Below are 24,202 nucleotides of genomic sequence, written 5' to 3'. Positions count from 1 at the left end.
TGACAACTTGCCCCTATTTGATTTTCAAACCAAGGCCATTTTGCTAAATATCGGGCCCAAGACAACTTTTCAACTGGGACAAAACAGGGACCTTCTTCCGATGGAGCACTGACTGGAGAAGGCTGCTTGTCTGGGTCACGGACAGGTGCAGCCGAGCAGATGCCCAGGTGGCGGTTTCAAGCATAGTTGAAAAATTGCAGTTTGTCTGTGCATATGTTTGGACTCTTTCCATGTTGTCCTGTTTACAAGTTAACCTAAGTTGGGGTGTTTGTCACGGGTCTTCTTGTTTTTGTATTTAAATAAATAAAGCAGAAAACTGTCTCGCTACAGTTTTGCTGCAGATAGTTATATCCTCATGTGTAATGTGCGTGCCTACTGGCAAGCACCTTAGTAAATTATCAACTCACCGCTGTGAACCTGCCAACTTGCTATAACAACTCTGCTTTAAAAAAAGTGTTTGTGATCAGGCTTTCTCTTTGTCATCGTATGTGCATGCAGTATGATCAGTTGAACAATAACCATCAATAAAGTTTCACAAGATTTGAAAACAAAGTTTCTGTAGCATTTATATCTAAGAATGAAAAATAAATTATCTTTAAAATTGAAACAGAGAGAGAAAGAGACTATATTAATCAATGAAAAATGGGGCAGTAACATATATTTATACTGGTGAGGGAATGAACTGAAATTTATTGAGAGTTCAATCCCCACATTTATTATATAAGATATACGAGACAAGCCTCCTATTTTAAAAAAAAAAAAGTATATTTCATTTAAACACCATGATAAAAGCAACTTGAAAAAATGTTTACCAAATGTTAGGCTTCCAATTCAAAGTGTGGATGATACATCTTTTTTGGAATTGCACACACAAAATGTCTAACGTGGGGAATAACAGAATTTATTTGCAATTTTAATTTTCATGAGATGGCTTTACAACTCCCACTCTCCAAATGATTATATGGCGTTTTAGTCTATTAAAATAATCTTGAAAGGTTGAGGGTGCAGCCCATATTACAAAATATTTTGTTTATAAAGCTCCTACAGTACTCCTCATAGTAATTTTAAAATGTATGTCTGAAATAGTTATGTAAGAAAAGCATTTGAAATTTTTTTACAATATATATTGGGAATGTTTTCACTTATATAAATAACTACTGATAATATGACTTATGAAAAAAATTATTACTACCATATGTGGAATATAGTGACTTCTAAAAAGATTTAAAAAAACACCTTACAAACCCAGAAAATGTGTATATCTGTCTTTAGAAATTAGTGTTTATATCACAACCGTGATTTGTGAATAAAGAAAAATGGTTTGTAATATCAAAATAAAAGCTTAGTCTGAAAAGGTAAAAATACGTTGGTGTTCAAAGTCATTTTGCTTTTCTTTTTTACTGTGTTGGTTGAAGAGCTGTCTGCAGTTGCACCATCTATACTGTACACAATATACTTACAAAGAGATGTACTATTGACAAGGTTCACAGCTTTTTTACTGCCTGGAAGCGGTGTTTGGGAGCCTGGCTGGGCAGAGGAGCCTGATGAGGTTAGTGCCTGCCCTGTGCGCCCAGCGCTCCTGCCCAGGGAGTGGGGCTGCCGGGTGTGTGCGTGTCCCTCTGCGTGCGTGCCGGTGCTGTGCGTGTGTATGGGAGGGGGGCAATAACCTCATCAGCGGGCCCAGGCTTGGCTGCTGCTGCTTTTCAGTCAGAGGCCAGAGCGATGAGACTCAGCACGGGACCGGGTTGAAGGTTTGCTTCCCAAAAAGGCAAGTTTAATCCCGTATCAGATGTATTTTTCAGGCAACACTGCGTGATGCATGAGGAGGAATTGGTTTTTGTTCGTAGGAAGAAAAAAAGGCATCTTCCAAACTGACTGCATTTAAACAGGACATTTCATCTAAGTGGATCACAAAAATACCACTGATCTCCACCTGACCTCTGAGATGAAATGTGACTGTAGCTGCTCAGCCAAGTGCTGCTCAGGGAGCACCAATTACTGGGGAGGGCCAGTTGCTATGAGTATGTGCCCGCTGCTCTCATCTGGGCCCTGCACCACTTCTCTCCGGTGGCGGATGGGAGTTAGCCTTCTGTTTAGCTGTCTTTTTCATGGACAGCTTCTAGTTCTGTGCACCTTCAAGTACAGGAGAGGAAGGAAAGGTAACTCTGTTGATCTGAAACCAACAGTGGAATTTCTGCAGTTCTGGAAGGCTCCTTCTTGTCACTCCCAGCTTTGTCATCCAAGTCATAGCAAAGACAACTATGTGCTTGTAGGTCTAGACTTACCCATCAGTCTGAAAGGTCATGATGAGGCTGATGAGTTTAATGTGCCATTAATCATGCCACATGCACGCCAACAGAATTACACGACTCTTCTACCTGGGTTCCTAGTATAATGTAATTTAGCAGAGGAAGAGAAGACATAAAGATAAGGGATTAAATACTGCGTGTTTTGCAGTTTAGCAGCAGGCTTTACTCTAAAAAGTGCTTGGATCCTTCTGGGAAAGTAAAGAGAAGAAACCCTGATGTTTGCCAGGAATGGTGGGGAGGTATTATGTTATGCTTACTTTATAGCTTTATATGAAATATGAGCACTAAATGTTCAAGCGTACTCTCCTCCACACCATGCATGGGGGATACAATGACAGTGTTTCCTTTGGTGGCTGGATGAAATGACAAAGGTAGTAATACTGAGTAAGATTTGGACTGAAGGAAGGTGAGAAGCATGTGAACAGATAAACATGAGTGGGGGACAGACACACACACACGCACACACAGAGAACCTGAAAGACCACATAATTTTCACGTGGTTGGATTCATCTACATGTTGTCTGGTATCGTTATTTATGATTTAATGCAGTAGTGCTTCCTTTCTCGGCTGAGGAGCCAACACACACTAACTGAATAAAACTTCGTGTTTATTGAACAATTGGCCAGAGAATAAGCAAAGCATCATGTGTAACCAAAAGAAAAAAAAGAAAATGCAGTAAGCTTTTTAGGGTATTTTTTCCAATTATTTAAAGCTCTAATACTGCTTTAATTGTAGCAGATCGTATAGCAAAGATTCAATTGAATCTTTTTAGGAAATCTTAGAACTATCCCTGTATACCATGTCCTGTACTACTCTGTCCTTGATCATCTTTAAGGGCATCCAGGTTGTTTATTAGCTTCCTATTTGGGTAAAATGTCAAGTTTTTTAACTAGAATTTAATCTTCTTTAACTTTCTGGGAACTTTGTCTTCAGTTTGAATTGCTGTTTTGCCGTATTGCAGTTTCATACCTCAAGTGATTCTTTGCAAGTTTGATGTGTTCCTATTGCCACATTTTTTCAGTTTTACAGTACAGATGCATGAGGAAAAAAGGCTGTTCAAATTATTTCCTCCCCAAAGTAGAGCTGAAATATCATCATTTTGGTAGGTGGAGGGGAGAGAAGAAAAAAAAAAAGCAACCTTGTTTCAGTGGGAAGAGAAGATTTGAGTGGGAGGTGAGATCAGAAGGGAGACAATGATTTTGGGAGGTCTGAAGAATTTATGGAAGTGTCATCAAAACCAGTCATCTTATCAGTATTATAAAAGTTTATCATAATGCTTCATTTATTCCTAAAGGGCATACGCTTCACCTCTCACTATAACATGAGCTTTATGCCACGTCTTTCCAGACTAGACCTTGAGTCTTTACCACACGTAACTTGATTCATACAGCAACGGAGATGTTTGCTTTTTGTCTGATTTGGAAATTTTTCTCCGGCAGCTTTTATGCCTCTCCAGCCCTTACCTAGTCCTCTGCATACTGATAATTGTCTTGCAGCACTTCACAAAGAGCACAACGGACACAGACTAGGATCAGAAAAAAACCTACGTAGTACGGGCCAGTATATCTTCAGCTTGAATCTTTTCTCTCAATGAGATAAGACTGAGATTAGCATGGGGAGGAAAAAGATTAAAAGTACTTCTAGATCCAAGAGCTGGTCCTTATTTTCTTACTTGGAAAAGAAAGGTTTTTATTTCACGCTGGTTTGTATTTAAGTGTGGGGATACATTTCCTGTATCCACACAAACAAAGGATGAACCTAATGCAATGGCAGTGTAGTTGAAACAGTGATGTGACTACCTGAGCATTTCACCACTTGCTTTGGTTGGATAGGCTATAACTCCTGCTGTGCAACAAAGCAATGAAACGTGGATTACCCATTTGTGAAGAGCAGATACTTCGAATTATATCCACGAAGGGACCTGGAAACTTCAATGTCATTTGAGGTGTCCAGTCAGGCAGCATTCAGGGCCAGGAGCTCCTGTTCAGCTGTTGTTTAGCTCTCTGCAGCAGATGCTGTCAAACTTTTCAGATTCCTACCTAGTGTCCTATCAGGATGCTCAAGGTAGGCGATCTTGGTTTATGTGTTTTGCAGTACCCAGTTAGGTAGGGGTACTAAGAATGAGAGTTTTGGGTGGAAGGGGAGGTGGAGGTGATTGCCATGCCCACTGAAACCATGTTCAAAGCACTCACAAGTATATGTGGGAGATGGTTTTAAAAATCTTCTCTTGGCTCAACTTAATACAGGAATGTTTTTTTCTGTATGTAGCTGCCATGTGTATATTGGGTCAAGTCATTCTCAGTTCTTCTGTTAAAGACCTTCCATTTTACTTAAATAATTAGTCATTGAGAAACACTTCTTGGATAGTCTGTTGATTCGGACTCTGCCCTGGATTCCAGTCCCTGTTCCCTATCAGAGTGAAAGGATGCCTCCATGACCCCATTGCTTGCTTAACAGAGATCGGATGACAGTGGAGTGGCCCTTCTCTTTCCCATAAGACAGGTTGGCTTGTTGTAGGTTCCTGATTCCAAAAGAGATTTACAGCTGAAAATCCAAAGTGGAGAACAGCTCACTGTGTTTAGGGTACTTTACAGCACTCCAGTCTGCTTCTCAGCACTGCTTATGACTTGGTTTAGTTTGCTTTCTGTTAGCTTTGATTTACCCACGCAGTGCCTGGGCAGCCTGCATGCCTAACCAATTTAATGATTCCATTGTTTAGCAAAAAGCCTGTGAGTCAGGAGTTCAGTACATAAGAAAACTGTTAAATAAAACATAAGTGAATGCAAAAATAATCATTTAATGGACATTATGAAAGGACAGTAAACCAAACAGTTCAGTCCAATGGATGATGTATAACATCTAAACAAATATGACAACTAATTAAGGATTAGGTTCTGCCTGTTTGGATGACAGGCCTTATAAAAATGAACAGTTAGGTTATGTTGGGGGAAAAAAGCTGCATTTTGCAAATGTCAGGCAGACAGCTCAGTAAGCAGAAAAGCTCAGTTATCCAATTAAAATAAATGTGCAGTGTTCTCAATATAAAAGGGTAAAGCATCCTTATGTTGAGGAGTTAAGATCCTGAAATGTAAGTGGAGCAAAAAGTGCTCTCTATAAAGATTAATGTAATCTATCAAGATTAACATTTTTGCATGCTGGCAAAGGCATATAGTAATGCGTTTCAATTCCTGAAATTGGAAACATTAGACTAAGATCAGTACCAATTTAAACCCCAGGTAACCCCAAATATTGAATTGAATTCATTATTTACAACCACGATGGGCTAATAAACTTGCCCTAATGGCTTCTATGGGAAATAGATACCTACAGAAGGTGCTATCCTATTTCCCATAATCCTCTCTGATACTTCATGTGAAATGTAATAACAAGTTGCATAAATGTAATTTAGGGAAAAGTCTTCCACTAAGAGTAATTCCTGATTTATTCAGGAGTTTGATTCCTGTCCTAAGAAAGATTAAGGATGTTTTTCAACATTGTCGTGTGCATGGGTGTCGTGAGAGACCACGAAGTTTCAAGACCACCAGTGGGGGACACAGTTTAACCTCATTTTTTGTTGTTGCTTTCTAACAAAAGGAGGTTATTGCATAACAATGGAAAGCAAATGGTGGGAAGGGATCACAATAACAATAAACTAGAAACTGGGTTGCACTTTCATTGTAGGAAAGAAGAGTCCACTCTCTAGATCTCCATGATTAATTGTCAGCAGAGAATATCTTTGTTTTAAGCCAAGATTTAAACCTGCCCTTTGGAGTAGGTCTCCAAAACAAGAGTTTCTGAGGCTGGAAACTTATAACCACACACAATTTTTCTGAAAGGATATTCATTTCAAGGCATTTGCAACAGAATTAACATGAAACATACGGATTTTCTGGTGGTTTATAAAGCAGAAAATTTTTACTAGGAGGGAGGCTTTAGAGGCTTTATCAGGGGTATTAAAATGGAATTCAAGTTTGCGAGGTGCCTGATTTATAAAAAAATTCTGTCAAATGTTGAAATGAGAGGCGAGAATCTCAGCTCCACAGTGCTTGAGAAAGCATGGAAGATCATGGCTGTAACACTCCCACCTCTGTTTGATTTTGCCACCCACAGAATTGCCACCTTTTTTTGTGAAGTGAGCAGTTGCACTTGCAACTCTGAGTGCCTCTGCTATCCTCACCTTTATTCTTCTAGAAGCTCTGTTTCACATCTTCTTGGACACAACTTTTGATGTTCACTCAGAAGGGCAATGATCCAACATCCTATTATTTGAGAAGAGTGATGGCCTGGGGATACAGACGTTGTTAATTTACAGATTCAGCTGATAAACTGTGTAACTGAGGTTTCATCACAGACTTGAAAGATCTGGAGCCCCGTTGCTCCACAGTTAAAAAGCAAACAAAGTTTTTTGAGGGGAAAAAAGCAAGCAAGAGGGGAAGAGAGCTTTATCTGGGAAGCTGAAAAGCAGCTTTTACTGGCAGTTCTCATATACTGAGGATAGAGAGAGAAATATGCATGTTGCTAAAGTGGTAAATTCTGCTGTAGAGATGAGAAATTCCTATAGGGTGTCTCTAGATTCTGATATATGGCTTTTAATTATTTTTTTTTAAACATGACCCACCATTAAGACATGCTATAAAAATTTGACATTGTTCCCTGTCTTCAGCCAACTTTGTCCCCCAGTATCTGTTTCCTATGATAAGACTATCTATATCCCTAGGTATGCGAAGATGTAATTTGCGCACTGAGATTAAAAGGAAGGCATGCATCACCACAGCATGCTGTACCAGTCATCCACTCTGAATCCAGTCTGAAATCTCTTACCTCTGGAAAATGAGAAGTGGCAACATGAATATGATAAGCAGAGCAACATGGCCTACTTTTTGATAAGCTTCCTTTATAGCTTTATTCTCGGTGGCTTTGAGGGGAAGTCAATAGAGAAATCTTTTTGCCCAGTGCCAAAATAATGGAAATACATGTGAATTTGTGCTCTCATCCAGTTGTCCATCTCTTTGTCATTTAGTCAGCTTGATCCTGGCACCGCTATGTAGAATTTTACACCTGTGTGGAGCCCATCATAAGATTGGAGACAGGAAAATAGAATGTCATTACTGTAACACCCCAAGAAGCAAATCCCCAGTAAAATGAATTATTATAGAGACAACTGGAGATTTGTGAAAGCAAAAATCAAGTATCTTACTGACGGCCAGAAGGAATTAGGTACCATCAAATACCATGGTCGTCATTGATCTGCCCAAATCTAATGGGAGATCTTCAGAACATTTTCATCACACAGCAAGCTGCAGACAGGATTATTTGAAACTCCCCAAATGGTGGTTGCCTTATTTTAATGTGAAACTTCTGGTGTTTTCAAGTTGTTTTGTGTAAAGCACATTCAGGGTTTTAAGGGACTGAAGTCACACAAAGAGGTACACAACTTTGGCAGACACATTTGCCTACCTTTGCCTAGATCTTTGACAAAGGACACTTCTAAGATCTTTTTTTTCCATGAGACTTCTGCACTTTTTCCACAAATTTGAAAGTTCTTCTCCCTTCTAATTTCATTCCTAAACTTAACCTTCATTTTATTCATGATTAAAAGAGGCAATGTGGAGCAGGTAATTTTTTTTTTTTTTCAATTTAGATGGCAAAAAAATAAGACCTTAACCTGCTAATTACCAGGCCATTTCCTGAGAATTGTATTATATGAAGATTTGTTAGAGTGCTAGAATATTTATACATAAAAGTATTATATTCACTTATCTGTGATGATTTAAGAATCTGTATAATATTTTCTAGTGCAACAGCCACTGTCTGAGTTAGTGGAAGCAGCTGACAATAAATAAATTTTGCTTGAAATTTTCTAGACTGTACATGTTGCTTCTTTTTGTTATTTTCTGAACAGCAACCATTGCATTGCATATAATAGTGACTATATTTTACATCATGCAAAAATTGCCAGTTGTTTTTAGACTGTGTGGTTTCTTAGCCTTCTTAGAATCAGAAAGGACACAACTGCTTAGTTTGTAAACTTCCTTTATTTGTTGTTTTTCCTTTTAAAGACTCTTTTTACAATTCCTAGTATTAAACTGGAGGAGATTGAGAAGCTCAAACAGCAAGTAAAGATTTAAAAAGCATAACAGAGTCTGGAGCTGGGAAAAAAAACAACCAAACAAAGAAAAGACCAAAGAAAACCCAAAAAGATTCATGTTTTCTCAGTATATTAACCTGACTTTAAAGGGGAAGAGTCTCTTTGAGCTCGTTGGTAACCAACTACAATAGCTATCTTTCAAGAGAGACCTGGGAAAAGGGGATGGACATGCAGAGGAGCAGCCCCCAACACACTTACAGAGTCATTCTTCCCAGACAGTGCTTCCACCAGTGCTGAAGAGCATAATGCAAAGCCATTATACTGGTAATGGGGACCCCTCTGTAGCCACCTTCTCTTCCAAAGGAAAGTTCATCTGTGCTGTGAAAAGCACAAAGACAGACACTTGCATTTCACTTTTTGTAGCCAAGGCATGTGGCAAACCTAGTAAGTTGGGTTTTAAAGCCTTTGTTCTTAGCTCCTGACTGATATATAGCACTGTGACAGGCATAAGTTTTCTCCTTATTCAGCATGAAATTAACTTGACATGTTCAAAGAAGCAAAGCTATCAAGCTAGGATCATAATCAGCGTTAGCTTCTTCAGGGGAATCTTCACAGTCAAACACTAAAATGTAATCTGTACATGCAACGACTCCCACGAGCACCTCTGGCACTGCAGCAGTCGTTCCACACATGTTCAAGAGCAGACATACTCTGGCTGCCCTTGCAACGGGGCGAAACAAGGAACAAATATTCCTTGTGCCCTCCCCCTGCCTTCCCACAGTAGCCCCAAAGTTGTCACAAGCCAGCCCAAATGCATTGTTTTAAATATGCTTGTAATGAGTAAATGCATCCAGAGCCATTTGGATCTGGTATTTTAAATGTTTAAGTGCCTTTTGGGAAGCTTTTAGGCTGAAGCGTTGCTGTTAAGACACTGAAATATTAGTAAATCTTGCAAACGACACAAGTTCTAATGTTCCTCATTTCTGTGGTGCTGCATGCTGTGCTAATGACCTGGTGACTGGATTTTCTGCTTTTGAAAGCAGAGCTATATGTTGTAAAACTTTCATCTAAGTTGAGCTGCCTCTCTCTAATGAATTTTTTATTTGTTTACTCGTTGTTTCACTAGAATTTAAAAGTAGCAATTAAAAAAACCCAACCAACCAAACCCTCACTCCCTAACAAGGAACTTGCCTTAATTCAAGGTCTAATATAGTGATGGGGAAAACATCATGCTATGTCCAGTAAAGTAAAAAAGCAGTAAACAAAGATACATAAATATGCTTAATATTTTACATGCAAAGAAATGCATAATTCATGTGACGATGGTGTACATTCGCACCGGCCACCACAGCTACATTTGCCACGCAGCTGTGCCTGTACATGCCTCTGCATAAGCACAATGCACTGTCAGTTTGTAGGAAATTCCTGATGTCTTTTGAACACAGGCCCAGCTTACTCTCCGTTTCCAATGTGGTTTGCTTAATATAGGGTGCAAGACCTCTTGAGTTTGGCCTGTGCCAGGCGAGGGAGGCAGGGCTGGCACATTCAGCATCTCCACAGTGGTTTGAAGCAGACCCTGAGCAACCTGTCCTACCCCCTGTGCCTGGCTTCCCATCAGCGGGAGTCCACTGCCCCTCGAAAAAGAGGCCAGGAATGAAAAAGAAGCAGGAGAGGAGTCAGTGAGAGGAGGAGAGCCCTTGAATGAAATGTGGAGCAAGCCAAGGCGACTGTGCAGGCAGTGCCTGGAGACATGGATGTCTTCCCTGGGGTAGGGAGGGGGAGCGTGGGAGCCAAGCTGCATCCCACATGGCAGCTGACAGCGCAGAACAGCCCTCCTCCGCCTTCAGTCAGGAAGAGCTGTGTGACCCTGCAAGACCAAAGGCACGGGTAAAACGCACTAAGGCTGCTATTACCAAGGTTGATGCCGTGATCTCTGTTCGTTCTGGTGGAGTTCACAAGTGGAAGAGGGGCAGGGAGACACACGATGGTGCTCCTGGCGCTGCCACCCGCCATGGCCCTTGCCGCGTGCATCCTTGGCCCTGAGGCACAACCACCTGTTTGTCCCAGGGTTTGCTTTGCCCAGGAGCAGAAAAAATACTCTGTGTACAAAAATAAATAAAACAAAACAGCACTCGTGTTTAAAAAGCAGAGTAGAAACCAATAGTTACATAGTGTTTACTTACGGTAGAGTTGGTCAAAACAATATAATTAGAAAACTATATGGTTGAAATATAGTTATTTTTTGCCTTCTCTCTGGGCCAACTGTAAAGATAAAAATCACTCAGCTTAGGAGATAGGCAGTAGATAAAAGTTTGTGCCTAGTGTAAATACATGATCACCTCCCCCAGCTCTTCCCTCTCAAATCAGCTGTTATTTCAGTCCTCCAGAGTAAGGCAGGGTCTGGCTGGGCAATGTCTTCACATGGCCGACAGTCAAACCACTTCTGTGCCATGCAGAGCTCCCCAGAGCTCGGCACCGCTGACTGGGGTGTCAGTGGGGGCCGGATTTTTAATCTCTAGCTGAAGCGCTTTGGGATGTCGTGTGCCACCCAGCCCTTGGCTGGCACGAGCACAGCAAGGAGCCTCGGCTGGACAGGGCACGCGGGAGCAATGACCCTTCTCCACGGGTTAATGAGACAGGACACAGCGAACGTATCCCTGTGTGCGAAGTGGGAAGAGAGACAAGACGTTAACGATTTGGTTACGGGGAAAGAGCAAAGAAACGCCAGCACACTCAGTCACCCCGTAGAAGGGGTCTCGTCTCCATCCTTTCAGTGCCAGAGGTTTACAGCTCAGCCTCAACACGACGGTACTGGTGTTCATAGGGAGTGGGATGCTGCGGTGCAGGGACCAAAATGAGCCATGGGAGGAGAGGGCTGGGAGGGGCAGGAGGTTTTGCAGAGGTGTGGACAGACACAGTGTGGACCAGCACCCCAAGGCACCTTCCTGCAACGCTCAGCCGGCCTCAGAGTAGAACAGAAACCTTCTCCTCCTCCCCATCTTTTTTCTTTTTAGCTACACTTAGTTCTAAAACTTTGTATTAGAGCTCCAAAAGCAGAGAGAATAGAGTGTTTTGAGAGCTGTAGGTCTTTATTAGGGTAAAATCATAACATCTAAAATCCAATTCAGTCCTTGCTATAAATAAGTATAATGAAGAATTTAATGATATCTCCACTAAAATTAGTTAGAAGGCAAACTTTAAAAAATGACACAGATCATTAACTGGGAATATTTCTCAGAAGAGATTTGTCATACTAAAAAGGCACTGAAATCACAAGCGTTAATCAACTGTATTGTATTAAAAACTCTGTATAGATTAATTAAATACTTAAAATATGAAGAAATAAAAACATGGGGGGATAGGAGAATCACAGGCTTGAATCTGGGGTTCCTGCCATGCTGCTTTCCCTGCACTTCTTAAGCACCTAATTTAGTAAGAATTCAGATTAAATAATTCTTCTTGGCTGGTCTAAGCTGTTTTTAATACCCCAACTCATAAGTAACAAAATTCCTGCCTATGAGAGTGGCCTCACTTTTCATTCACTTTCCTCAAATGCAGATGCTGGGGTCTCCCCCCCTGCCCCGGCTGAATCTAGTCAGTAAGGGCCAAAGAAGGTCAGCGAAATATATTTTATACAGTTTCTGTGATATCTAGCTGTGATTCTTTGCCTATAGGACCTGGCATTTCTAGGTGGTCTCCTGCCTGAACAAATCTGGATTTGTTTAGCCATTTACTTCAGATAAGAAGTGCAGTCAGCTCAGTACACCTAAAATTTTTATTTGCCAGTGAGGGCAATTTAGCCTCTACACTGCTGGCTCCCTTAGGTACAGGCCTTCTAAAACAACCTCAGTTAAAAGTACCAACATTTTAAAAAAAATACTGTCAAACAGGTAGGCCACAGTTTCTTTCTTCTTGTGGGAGACACGGAGCAGCTCCTCTCTCCTCTGGGCTGAGACAGCCTTGCACAATGTTAGAAAGCAAGGTTATTCTGTTGATGGAAAACCAGCAGGATTAGGCCCGCAGTAACCTCGTCAACACAGTCAGCGGCTCCAGGAGTACATGTTCCTCTCCTATACCAACCTACCTCATTGGCATATAAAATATTAGAATATTCACTGTTAACTCTTGCAGAAAATGTACTTTTCTGTTACGGCACAGGAAATCACACTTGTATTTGACTGCTTGAATGCTGCTACATTTTTCCAAGCTTTTGCCAAATCCATTTGCACCAGCAATATTTCAAGAACTAGAAAAAATAACGGAGGTGCTCCCTCTATCTATGGCACTTATACTATAAAAAAAAAAAACCTCTGTAAGAGCAGTCAACAAAGCTGTCCTCTCCCTACCTCCAAGATAAAAGGTAAAAATGTCTTTTCATGTAGAAAGGCCTAAAATGAAATTTGTAAATGAAGAAACTTTAAACCAGTCTCCTTCCCATCCTGCACGTGCACAAATCACGGCTCAGTCTCCTAAAATAGAGTGAGGTTGCTAAGAGAAATTGTAGCTCTTGGGCATTTGCAAACGAACCACCTGTATGTTGTTTCCAAGCCTGTGTGCACTACAAAAGAAATTTCCTCCAGAGATCCTCTGGTTCAGTAACTGCTGTTGAAAAGGCAGCCCAGACACAGAACATTTCACTAGTCAAACCTGAAAGCTGGGAGACTTAGGTATTTTTTTAAAATTATTATTTATTTATTATAATTATTATTTAATTAATAATATAATTATTATTTATTATATTATTATTTAAATATTTTAAAATTTATTTAATGGGCTTAACATTAACAAAATTTAAAAAAAAAAATCTTTCTTGTGCGGTTTGTCTGGCTCAGTAGAAGGTATTATCATATATTCTTGTCCCCCACTTTCTTGTTTCAATTGTGTGGTGCTTTAAATGACACTGGGTAATACAGCAGACTGTGTACCAGAAACAGGTCACCAGCTGATTTTCTGCAGCTGCTTTATAGAAAAGAATATTCCTTAAAACTCAAAAGCTCTTCAGCCAAGTTCCCAGTACTCAAGGAGCTGTTGTATATACAAATTTTGTTTTAGTGCATCTCACGTTCTGGGCATGCTCTTTAGTTATGTGATAAAAATACTGACATATACTCATGTAAAATGCAATAACCTAAAATGTTTGTAGCCACAGACTCTCACTCAGGCAGAATGAGCTGCCTTCATTTATTTATTTTATTTTATTTTATGGAGACAGTAAATCAGAGAATTCCTTCACCGGTGGAGTTCAGCTCATAGGATACACTTATAATTATATTAATTGAAACAGCTGGACACTGTCTTATACTGGAATTAGGCTTATGCTGTATGCAAAACTTATTTTTTGCAATTATTTTAAAACAGCAAAATAGGCATTTTTCGAGCAGTCTTGAATTTTCTCTTTTTCCTGGTGTTTGTTTTGACTTTTTCCTCCCTCAGCCATGGTCATTTTGCTATTGGTCAGGTAGTAAGATAAAAACCTGAAAGTAGCTACACCTGTTTTTCAACTCCCAAGCACTTTTCACGGTGGATCTCCTAATGAAGCAAAGCTGCTGGTGAGGAACCAGGTATTAAGGAGAGGTTTTACTAGTGCAGCAGTGTTTCTGGTCCTGTGAGTGGTGCTGGTGGTTGTAAGGATATTTCTCAGGCGTGAAGAAACCATGGGAGTCAGACCGCATTCTTCTTCTTGGGGGAAAAATTTTTTGGCTGTGAAGAGATTTGTGCCTCAAGAAAAAATGGCATGGGTGAATGTTACTTAATGCAAACAAGCCCATGTTTGTTCTACTTTTCAACTTTTGTAGAGGCAGATGTAAAAAATCTGGGAGTCTTGGAGTTGGTCCTGAATAGGGAGGAGGTGGAGGAGTTGGGGATGAAGGAGTGAGGTTGAGCCTGGGAAGAAGGGGAGTGTGGGGGGCAAGGTATTTTAGTTTTTGTCTTTCTTTCTCACTATCCAACTCTATTTTAATTGGCAGTAAGTTAAATTAATTTTCTCCTGAGCTGAGTCTGTTTTGCCCATGACGCTAATTGGTAAGTGAGCTCCCTTTATCTCAACTCATGAGCTTTTTCATATTATTTCCACCCCGTCCTGTGAGAAGTGGGAGGGAGAGAGCAGCTGGGTGGGCGTCTGGCAGGCTGCCAAGGTCAACCTGCCGCAAAGGGGGCACCACGGTGGCAGTGCGGGAGCAATTTGAGAAGAGTGCATATCATGAAATATGACAGTAACATTCATTTACTGAGAAAGAGGGAAAAGGGTTGTGAGATAGGGAACAGGAAGACTAGGGACTGAGGAAGTCTAATACAGGCAAGAGGAAAACGTGTTTGGCTGAGGAAGATATGCAATAATTGAGGATTGTTGGTTGTTAAGTAATTTAATCAACTAACACTAATGGCATGGAAGGTTTATATAAATTAAAAGATAAATGCAAACACCATATGTGAATTTCCCAGAATACTTGTAAAAAAGGTGTATGAGGCTATAAATATATTTCTAGCTCTTAAACATAGATGGTCTGTTTGTACATGGTTAGCCGACAGTAAAGCATAACGCTGCAGCCTAGCCCTCAAAAGCAGAGGTGGGGAGCACAGGGCACAAAGCAAACTCTTATCCAGGACTTAGGTCGGATTTGAGAGGTATGTGGTATCTGTGCCTCATGCAGCTCCACTGTGCAGCGTGCCCAGTCACAAGCCCCTGGCAAAGGATGTCTGGATCAACTTCGGTAAAGAGGCTTTGTTGTCTGTTCAGGTCTTTTCCTAGGAGTACAGCAGAGCTGCCATGCCAGGCAGGCAACCAGCACTTAATCTTGCTCATAACATCTGCCTTTTGCAATATGTGTGTTGTTAAAATAGTGCTATACCCAAGTAGTTTTAATGAGTTAATAACTCGTGCTCGGCCCATTTGTGATGCAGGCTCATTCAGCAGAAGTGAACAAGTATTATTGCAAAAAAACCTCCTCTGATTGTGGGGGGTGTCAGGTGAAGATGCATCATCCATGTTACTTGATTAGAAACCTAAAGTGATAGTTTGGCTCAAGAACCCACATAAACTGGAGTACGAACACTTAATTGGCTTTTTCTGCATTTGCTGGGAGGTGCCAATTAAGCAGACTCTACTTGGCTAAAGTTGTTTAAGAGGGCAGCATGGTCAAATCCAAAAAGCTGTGAACTCGGAGGGAGGAGGGGGCATTAAGGAAGATCAGCTGTGTCCCTGCATGAGGAGAAAAATTTCCTAATTTGTGAAGCAAACTCTTATAACCAGCAACAGAAGTGCAAGCTTGCAAAGAAAATATCCCTAGAGGAGTTACTGCAGTCTCTTAGAAGAAAGAAAAAAGGAACATGCATGTGCACATGCATCCCCCCGATGGATGAAAAGGTTTGAAAATTCCCTCCAAACTGCTGGTCTGCTTGCTCTGTATTTGAGTGGCTCTTACTCTCTCTTCTAATTCGGTAGCAGCAGCTGGGGTTTGTCCTGTAATGTTTGTGTCTTTTAGGTGATACCTAGTCACCAATATTACTGAAAGTAATGCTAACAGCAGAAAGAGAAGAAATGTCTATATTACAATAAAGAAGTAATTTCCTACAGAAACATTTGACTACAGGCTGAATGATCTGGCCATAAGGGTGCTCCAGGAAAGGCTCGTTATGTCTCTCGGTGGTGCTCACTAATCCTGGCCTCTCTTTCTCTGTTGATGGAAGGTGATCATCGCTTATAGGCAACAGACACAGAAGTGTGGATGGGAAACATGATGCAATCACACAAATATATACTTTCAACGTAAGCCATCACAGTACAAGTGCCTCATATTCAGATAGACCTATCAATGCAGCATGAAAATAGGCCTTTAAGTTACTGTGCCTCAATGATGATTCAGGAACAGACTATAGGATCATCAGGCAGTGTGTCTTTACAGTTCTTCATACTGTGTTTAGGAGAAAAAATAATAGGCAATCTCTGAGTTGCTGTGATTTTCAGTTGTCTGAAGTGATGCAAGGAACCAGTGCTTCTTAATAAGGTTTTGTGGTTTCATTGCATGTGTTTCATTTGAAGATAACGGGTATTTGCACAGACACTAAAATATAGTGGAGAAGGACCGTACAGAATTTATGCTGCCCCTGGGGCTAAGAGTGTCCGTATCTGAGGGTTTATGTCCACCTTTTTTTCCAGAAATGTTTGTGGGGTGAATTTTAAGTGCTTTATCATGTGCAGGATTTGAAAACGTACAGGAGCTGGGTCAGGGCCATTGTGCTTTTAAGATAGTTGTTGTAAGCCTGGCGCTTTCAGAAAGCACGTGTACCTACGCAGCAGATTTAATTCCAAGATGTATTGGCTGAACATGCTGCACTTGTGCTGCCTAATTCTGATACATCCCCAAAATTAGACTTACTGTGCAGAAATTGGGAGTTTGCACATTTGAATTGGAGCTTTTGAAAACAGCAAATTAGTTCTTGTGATCACAGAACCAGTTAGCTTTTATTTTCTTTCTCTTGCTTAAGATGTCAGTGACAGCTTTAAACATAAATAATTTTTGAAAAATACAATCACTTCTAGCCCAAAACTTGGGCAGTATCGAATGAAAAAAAGGTTTCAGTTTTGTGTAAAGAACTTTAATTGGTGACTGTGACCAGTAACTTTAATCGAATGTTTAGGACACTTATCCAACCAGAGTGTTCAGAAATATAGTACTTCAACAGCAGTTTGCGTTAGTGGTAAACAACCATCATGATGTTCTTGCTTGTTATATTACAGCTTAAATGTTTTGTGATGCAGAACTGTTAGTTCTGCTTGGATATAGCTACTACTTCAAAGTGAACGAGCTATTGAAAAGAATGACTTTCTAAGGAGTAACTTCAGGGCCCCACAGCAGAAGGCCAGGTTCCCCGTGCTGGAATGGAAGTTCAGTGCCCTGAGTTTGGCAGAAGGACTTTGCCCTGCCCTTCCCTAAAAAAATGTGTGTGCGTCTCCTCTGCTCCCCCCTCCCTTTTTTTTTTTTTTTAATATTTAGGTCAAAATTAGAGTTACACAAAATAGGAAGTTGAAATGAAAAAGCATTCATTGCCAGCATTGTGTTAATATTGGAGCATAAATTATAAAACAGAGCAGGTCAAAAACAGTTGAATCACGTTGACTTCTTGCCAGTAAGGAATTAACAGAACGTACATTCAGTTCTGTTAATGTTCTTCAACTTTTCTCTGTTGCGTTAGAAAGTTGTGTTTACATCTGCGTGTATTTTGCCACTTTCTAATAGCACTATAAACTAGGGGCCCGAGACTGTATTCCCATATAGGGTAGACACTTGAACAAAAGTACAGCTTTAAGGTCATCATTGTTTTGATCGTTCTTCGCTCTTTCTGCTCAATTCATACTGTGATCAGTCAATAGCTGCTGTGGGAACCCTGGGTCAATATAATTTAAACTGGTTAGTATGTCAGAATGATGCCGCTTCAAATACCGTAACACTGAAACCTTGCTGTATAAATAAAAAAGTGTAGTAGAAACTAGTTGGAGAAAAGACAGATATTTTTCTTTGAAAGATCTGTTTAATGGGTTAATTATTTTAACAATGTGATATCACTTCTACAACATTTCTGAGCTGTCAAGTCTGGATTTATGCTGATATAAATGTTTCTTATAAAAACAGAAACAGAGAAAACCCCTGGGAGAACTCTTTCCCTAATCTCAAGCAGATCATAGGAGAAACCGAGAAAGATGGTATGAACATGCGAGAAACTAGCTTTGTCTCTCCCTTACCGGGTTAGTCTGAAGTGCTCTGGTTCGTTAAACCTAAGCATAATCCAGTCGTACCCCAGACTTCTGACTTAGAAAGTAGCATGTATTTGTTACAAAACTCCTTACCTGACCAAGGTTTTGTTCTCCCCTGTAAGAAAAACGTGTGTTATCTTAGCGATGGGGCGCTCATTCACCTGTAGGTGTTGAGAGGCGTTCGGGCTGCCACTTACTGATTTGGGTAAGCCTCCAGTTCATGGTACTTTTCCAAAGCGTTTACTTTTTTTTTGTAAACAAAGAAAATCTTAGCTTGCAGACTTAATGGAAAACATGAACCATCTGTGAATGTTACTTGCAGCTCATTTGCTTCATTGGCAAATATTAAATGGTGTTGTAAAGATCCACTGAAATTATGGAAATGGGTTTTAACATTAAAATCAAAGTGCAATTAGAACATTTCACTGCATAATTGTTTGGCAGACTAAGATAGTAAGCAGAAGATACCCAGCTTTCTGATTTATTGGTCACAGGTTGTATCTTTAGAACTACAGAAGCTGGGATACATTTTTGTATTTATATTTTCTTAAATGATCTACACAATTATGAAAAGACAGTGCACACATCTTGGGTTTTATTTTGTGCGACTGGTTTTTACATTTCCAACCTGTTATCTCCTTTTTCTCTAACACAGCATAAGTTGAAACTTGCACGATTTAGGGGCGGGGACTACAGACAGCAGTACCTTCATGTTTTACCTTTGTGTATGTCCTTGTCTGGAACTTATAGCATATTTGGTTTTAATTATTATTCAGACATAAGAAAAACTGGTTAATCACCAGCATGGCCCAGAGTATTTTGTAGGTAAACACCGTGTTGCAACAGACATATAATTAATCACAAAACATACCAGTTCATACCATCTTCAGAATTGAAGAGGTTTAAAAAAAAAATTTTTGATTTAGTATTGAGATTCCTAAAAATAAATATTTTATATATATGTAAAATATAGATACAGTGTTATGACTGCAATTTATTTGCCACAAGCACACTACAAATAGTCTCTGCTTTGCTGTTTTATATGAAACAATGAGGAATTATGATAGGTAAGAGCTGGCCAGTGATGCATAGACTCCTTGTGCTTTTAATTTATGTACAGGGTGCTCAGAGTAAGAACATATTTACTGTCTCATGCAGCTGAACTCTAGGAGCTCAGCCCTGGAAATGAAATAAGAAGTAGTTGAAATTACTGCACAGTTGTTTTTAGTGTAAAAGCTTTTCAGAGACTGCCTTTTTCGTTCAGTGCTTGTACAATAGGGTCCTATTTGTGACTAGGTTCCCAGGTGCTATTGTAATGCAAATAATTGTATTTTTTTTTAAACTGCACACTGTGAGCTCCAGTCTAGCTTCAGGAGTAAATATTTAAGTACCTCTAATATTGAACATTTGCTGAATGCTTTAGTATTCCTGTTATAATTGTTTAGTTCATTTATTTGTAGAATAATGTTAGTCTCGGTGGGAAAAAAAGTGTGTGTTACTGAGATCAACAGGACTTTGGAGTAGAATATTGTTCCTTATGAGGTCAGAGGTATATTTCCAATCAGTATTAAGGTGAATTACTTCTCAAGGAGCACTCTGTGGAAGACGTACGTTGCTGCTCTATTTGAGTTGTACAGTATCTGGGCGTTGCAAATTACTGAAGATGTAGCAGAGCAACTCTGGTAGCTTCTAGTGTTACAGGTGGGGCAGACATGAAGCATGCACCCATAAGCACACAAGGATAATGCTAAAAACTAGCCATTTCCATGATGGTTGGTTCAAAAGCCAGGTGTTTCCTCTCGGCCCTGCAGCAGTCAGGGTGCTCCAGCGGCACAGCAATACTGGTGCTGGGGGCCTCTGGCTCGTTTTAGCTTAGCCACTGCTAACCAGGGCACGAACATTTAAGTTTAAGTAAATGCTTTAAAAACAAACAGACATTGAGCTCAAAAAGGATCTTTGATTGCTTCTGCTTGTTCTTTGTAACCTGAGCGTGATGGAATTCAGTCTAGTTTGGTCATGAAAAGCAGTTCTCATCTCATGAAGTTCTGGATACATTGGGGCTGTTACCGCACATTGTTCTTCGGTTGCTGAAAAACTACACAAACAAAATGAAGCTGGACACTGGGTGGCTGCAATGGCTGCCTTAACCAGGTTCTTCTCTATTCCACATAATGTAGATGTTGTCTTATTACTTTATTTGGATAAGAAAATTGGGTTCATTTAGCCATTTATCCTTAGACTGCTTTTGGGTTGTCTAGCTCCCTTTGACACGTTGGCAGCCAATGTGAAAGCATTGCAGTTGTTGGCACAAGATTTAGTGGTCAGATTTTGAGGCTTTTAAATGTACCAGGGAAACAATCATCTTTGCACTAACTAGCCCTCCAGGTTTTCTAAATTGTGGAAATGCTGGGTTTTGTGTGGTTTGTTAACCATAATACCTTTGACAGCAATGCCTTTGGATGGGGAGGACATGTTGTCAGGACCAAGTGGTTTTGACCAGACTTTCAACTACTATCTGCTAGCAATTGTAAAAGTAAGCCCTTCACCTGACCCTTAATAACCACTGTGGCTATTGTGTGTATTTGGCTCTGGGAAGAATAGTTCTACTGAAGGCAGCACCTGCAGATGGTTTTGTTGGGCGCAGTCTTCACAAGAGATGAGCCAGCTGGTGGTGATAAGGCAGAGGTTTGAAAGCATATTATGTGCTCAGGATCTGGGGGTAAGAATGGGAACCAGGTGGTATCTGAAGGCCAGGAAGTAAATTAGGAGGACAAGTTTTGGCTGACAGCTGAAGCTGGAGGCTGTTGTTTTAATCCTCGATTTACACCCTGATGCTGGGTGGGCAGCTTACATAGCGTCTTTGACTTCTGTGACCTGTGCTCTTTCTGGCTTTGGACAACATTGTGTGTGGATCTACCAACAAAGATGGGCTGACAAGGAGTTCTGCAGTAGACCTACCTCTCTGGTTTTGAATCAGGGCCTCTACCATGCCAAAGTGAGTTGAGACATTTGGGAGCTAAGGCAAAAGGATTGTTTTGTGTATTCTGGGCCATTTCTCTGAATTAATGTGCTATAAGGTTTAGTGTGCAGAGGCTGACAGTCGCCTTTTCTCACGACTGCTAAATACACGGATCAAACAAAACATTTCTCTAAAGGTAGAGAGAGCTAAAAAAAAAATCTCAGCAAGCATCATGCAAATGAATCTGCCTTCTCAATACAGTTTCTCTGCAAACACCAACACAGTGTAGGTCTTTGTAATGTGATAAATCAGCTGAAGCAGCAGGAATCTAACTGAAGGAATAGCAACTTTTTTGAGCACCTCTGGAGGTTAATTGATGAAAGGATTTTGAGTTGATAAACCCAACAGGAGGATTTGGATGTTTTCTCTCAGATGACAACCTGTATAGTCTGTGCTGCAAGATATTTATTTAACAAGAACTGTAAGTATGAACATAAAAGATTATCATTTCTCCTCCTCCTCAAAAAAAAAGACTTTCTCCATTTCAGTCCATAGTATCCCACTATCGCTGTGACATCCCAGATAATTTCAGATCTCTTCAGGGGTTTAGTACTTAGATACATGTACATGCTAATCCACAAAGTAGATGGAGCAGGAAGATGACCTCCGAGCTGTGAATCCCCACGGATGGGAAACAAACAAAAAGGAATGGACTAAGGCAACTTTGCAATATGAAACTGGCACATGGCGATGATAAACAGTCAACACTGGCACAACGCTGTTGTTTAGCTTTCAACCGAGTTAGTCTTGCTGCTACCACTGGGAAAACTAATAACATAACAAATGAAACTATCGTTCAGTTTCATTAAAAAGAAATCTGATAAGATGGGGAAAATTGAATTAGCCAATCTCGATAGAGTTACCGTTTGTTGGAGCAAAAGCAATATTATCTCTAATAGAATATGTCCCAGATAGTTTTGGCTGGTCCACGCAGCCATGGAGCATGAATTTTGTGTGCAGATGCTGGCACAGCGATGCAGCATGCTAATGTTAGCATTAGCAGGTCAGCACTCTCCATCTCCAGCAGCAGCTCCATAGCCAAGGCTGGCAGTGATACTTGTTAGATCAATGTGATGAATTGATTTCTCTTGGCAAAACAGCATAGGGCTTCCTTCCAGTGAGGCTGACATGCCACTACTGAGCGTCTGTCAGGTAAAGCGTCCCCTGAAATCTCGCGCTCTGAATCCCATACACTAGACGGCACTGTGGCTAGTTTGCCAGTGTGGGTAACTACTTAGGTTTCTTTTTTAAAAATTCAATTCTAGAATCATAAAGCTGAAAAAGACTTTCATGCCCAGGCCTCTTGATGCTATAGGACAATGTTGGGTTTACTGTGACTTTGTGAGTCTCCTGCCAAAGCCTCAGCAGAACATTGCTGTCCATAACTATGTGTTTTCTGTAATGGTCCTAGCTTGACCTTGCAATGTTTAAATGCTTGTATCTCTTCAAGGTGACTCAGAATTGTTATACCTAAACTAATCAGTACTTGCTCATTTTATCTTGGAAAACTAAGTAGTTATGACCTACAATTAACATGGTAGCTATGTTAATGGGACCTGTTAGGGTTCCTGACCTACCTATGACACAACCCAATTCTCTGTCCTGTAACTTGTCATTGCAAGATGTCTACAAGTACAAAAAGACCAGACTGGGATGCCATATTTTGTATTTCTGTAACTTGTAAGAGGGACAAGTGAGTGCAGAAATTTAATATACATCTTTAGTTAATGTGTGAGTACACGTATCTAACCTATAGTGTCTGTTGGTAAAAGCTGAGGTGAAAAGGGACAAAGTGTGACTGTTGGTTTTTTTAATAATTTAGTAGGACAGTGCAGTGCTGGATTACAAAAAGGCAGTAATCACATGTCAAACTTTTTTTAAAGAAACCTAAAAAGTACAGGAATTATAGGAGCTGTTAGGCTTTGAAAAGCAGTATGGGGTTGGGGGGTGAGGCAGGAGGGACCCAGTTATAATCAAGTGATAGTATGCTTCAGGTAGGATCAATGTATTTTATATGTAATATATACACCTACATATGATGTTTGGCAACAAAAGGGATATTTAAGGAGGTTAATCTGAATTAAGATTTGCAGGGGATTACCTAGCTAGCATTAAACCCCTTTGAAGTCTCAGTATTAGAATGTCCTTAATTCAGTTTAGATTGCTTATTTCTTATATAAATTAAGGTTATTTAATTTAGTCTCTGAATTAGAGACTTACCAATGCTTATTTTACACATTTATTCTGCTAGAATTAATTTTCTAGAGCTGCTTTTTTCTTTTCTTCCTTTTTTTCTTTTAGTAGGCTTCTGGCTGGCTTCTACTAATCAAAACAGCGTTGCTATAGAGAGGACTTCTTTTTCCTTAGCATCGTTGTCTGGGGACTTTAAAGCACTGCAGTGGCTGTTTGGTAATGCTCTATTACTTGTTGTATCTTCTAAAATATCTCTTATGTCTCACTCTTGCAAAAGTGGTGCATTCTAACTGTTCAGGTTTAAATAATATGTTATCAGATTTGTCTACTGTCCTTAGATGATCAGAGTGAACTACTTCATTTTCAGTATGTGAGGAAATGAAACATTTTGTAATAGAAACTTAAATCTCCTGCCTGTGGAATGAAATGACCTTGCATGGTACAAGATTTACATTTAAGCCAATGGGCACTAAAACCTACTATATACGGTTTTGTATTTCCAACTAGCTGTAACTCCATTTTGTAAAATCAAAATGGAAATTGTATTCTGAAGATTTTTATTTTAGCAGATCTAAATATAGTCATATAAATAAAACTATTAGGTGACAAAGACTGAGGGAAAAAGAGAAGATTTGAAGAGTAATAAGTTGGCGAGAGTGAGGATGCGTGGCAAATGTCAGAAAAGGTTCTTGAGCCACTGCTGGGACATCCTTGAAATGTGAAACAATAACAGGGAGATGGAGATGAGTGGAAGTTTGATGTGAATCTGAAAACCCAAATTAGAAAACAGCTGGAAACAGGTTCCAAGTAGGCTGCTCTCATGGCAACCTATGGAGCTTGT

General features: G+C 40.1%; 1 protein-coding gene across 26 annotated transcripts in view; it reads left to right on the top strand.

The window, feature by feature from the left end:
• RBFOX1 (RNA binding fox-1 homolog 1) overlaps window positions 1–1,356 on the top strand; it is a 1,372,937-nt gene extending 1,371,581 nt beyond the window's left edge. For all 26 annotated transcript variants that reach the window (XM_076351295.1, XM_076351294.1, XM_076351293.1 and 23 more), the window contains one exon: window positions 1–1,356. This exon is cut by the window's left edge. The gene's annotated coding sequence lies outside the window, so the exon portion shown is untranslated.
• Window positions 1,357–24,202: the final 22,846 nt, after the last annotated feature.

Source organism: Aptenodytes patagonicus, chromosome 13, assembly GCF_965638725.1.
Source record: "Aptenodytes patagonicus chromosome 13, bAptPat1.pri.cur, whole genome shotgun sequence".
Lineage (NCBI taxonomy): Eukaryota > Metazoa > Chordata > Aves > Sphenisciformes > Spheniscidae > Aptenodytes > Aptenodytes patagonicus.
This window is presented reverse-complemented; position numbering and strand designations above follow the sequence as displayed.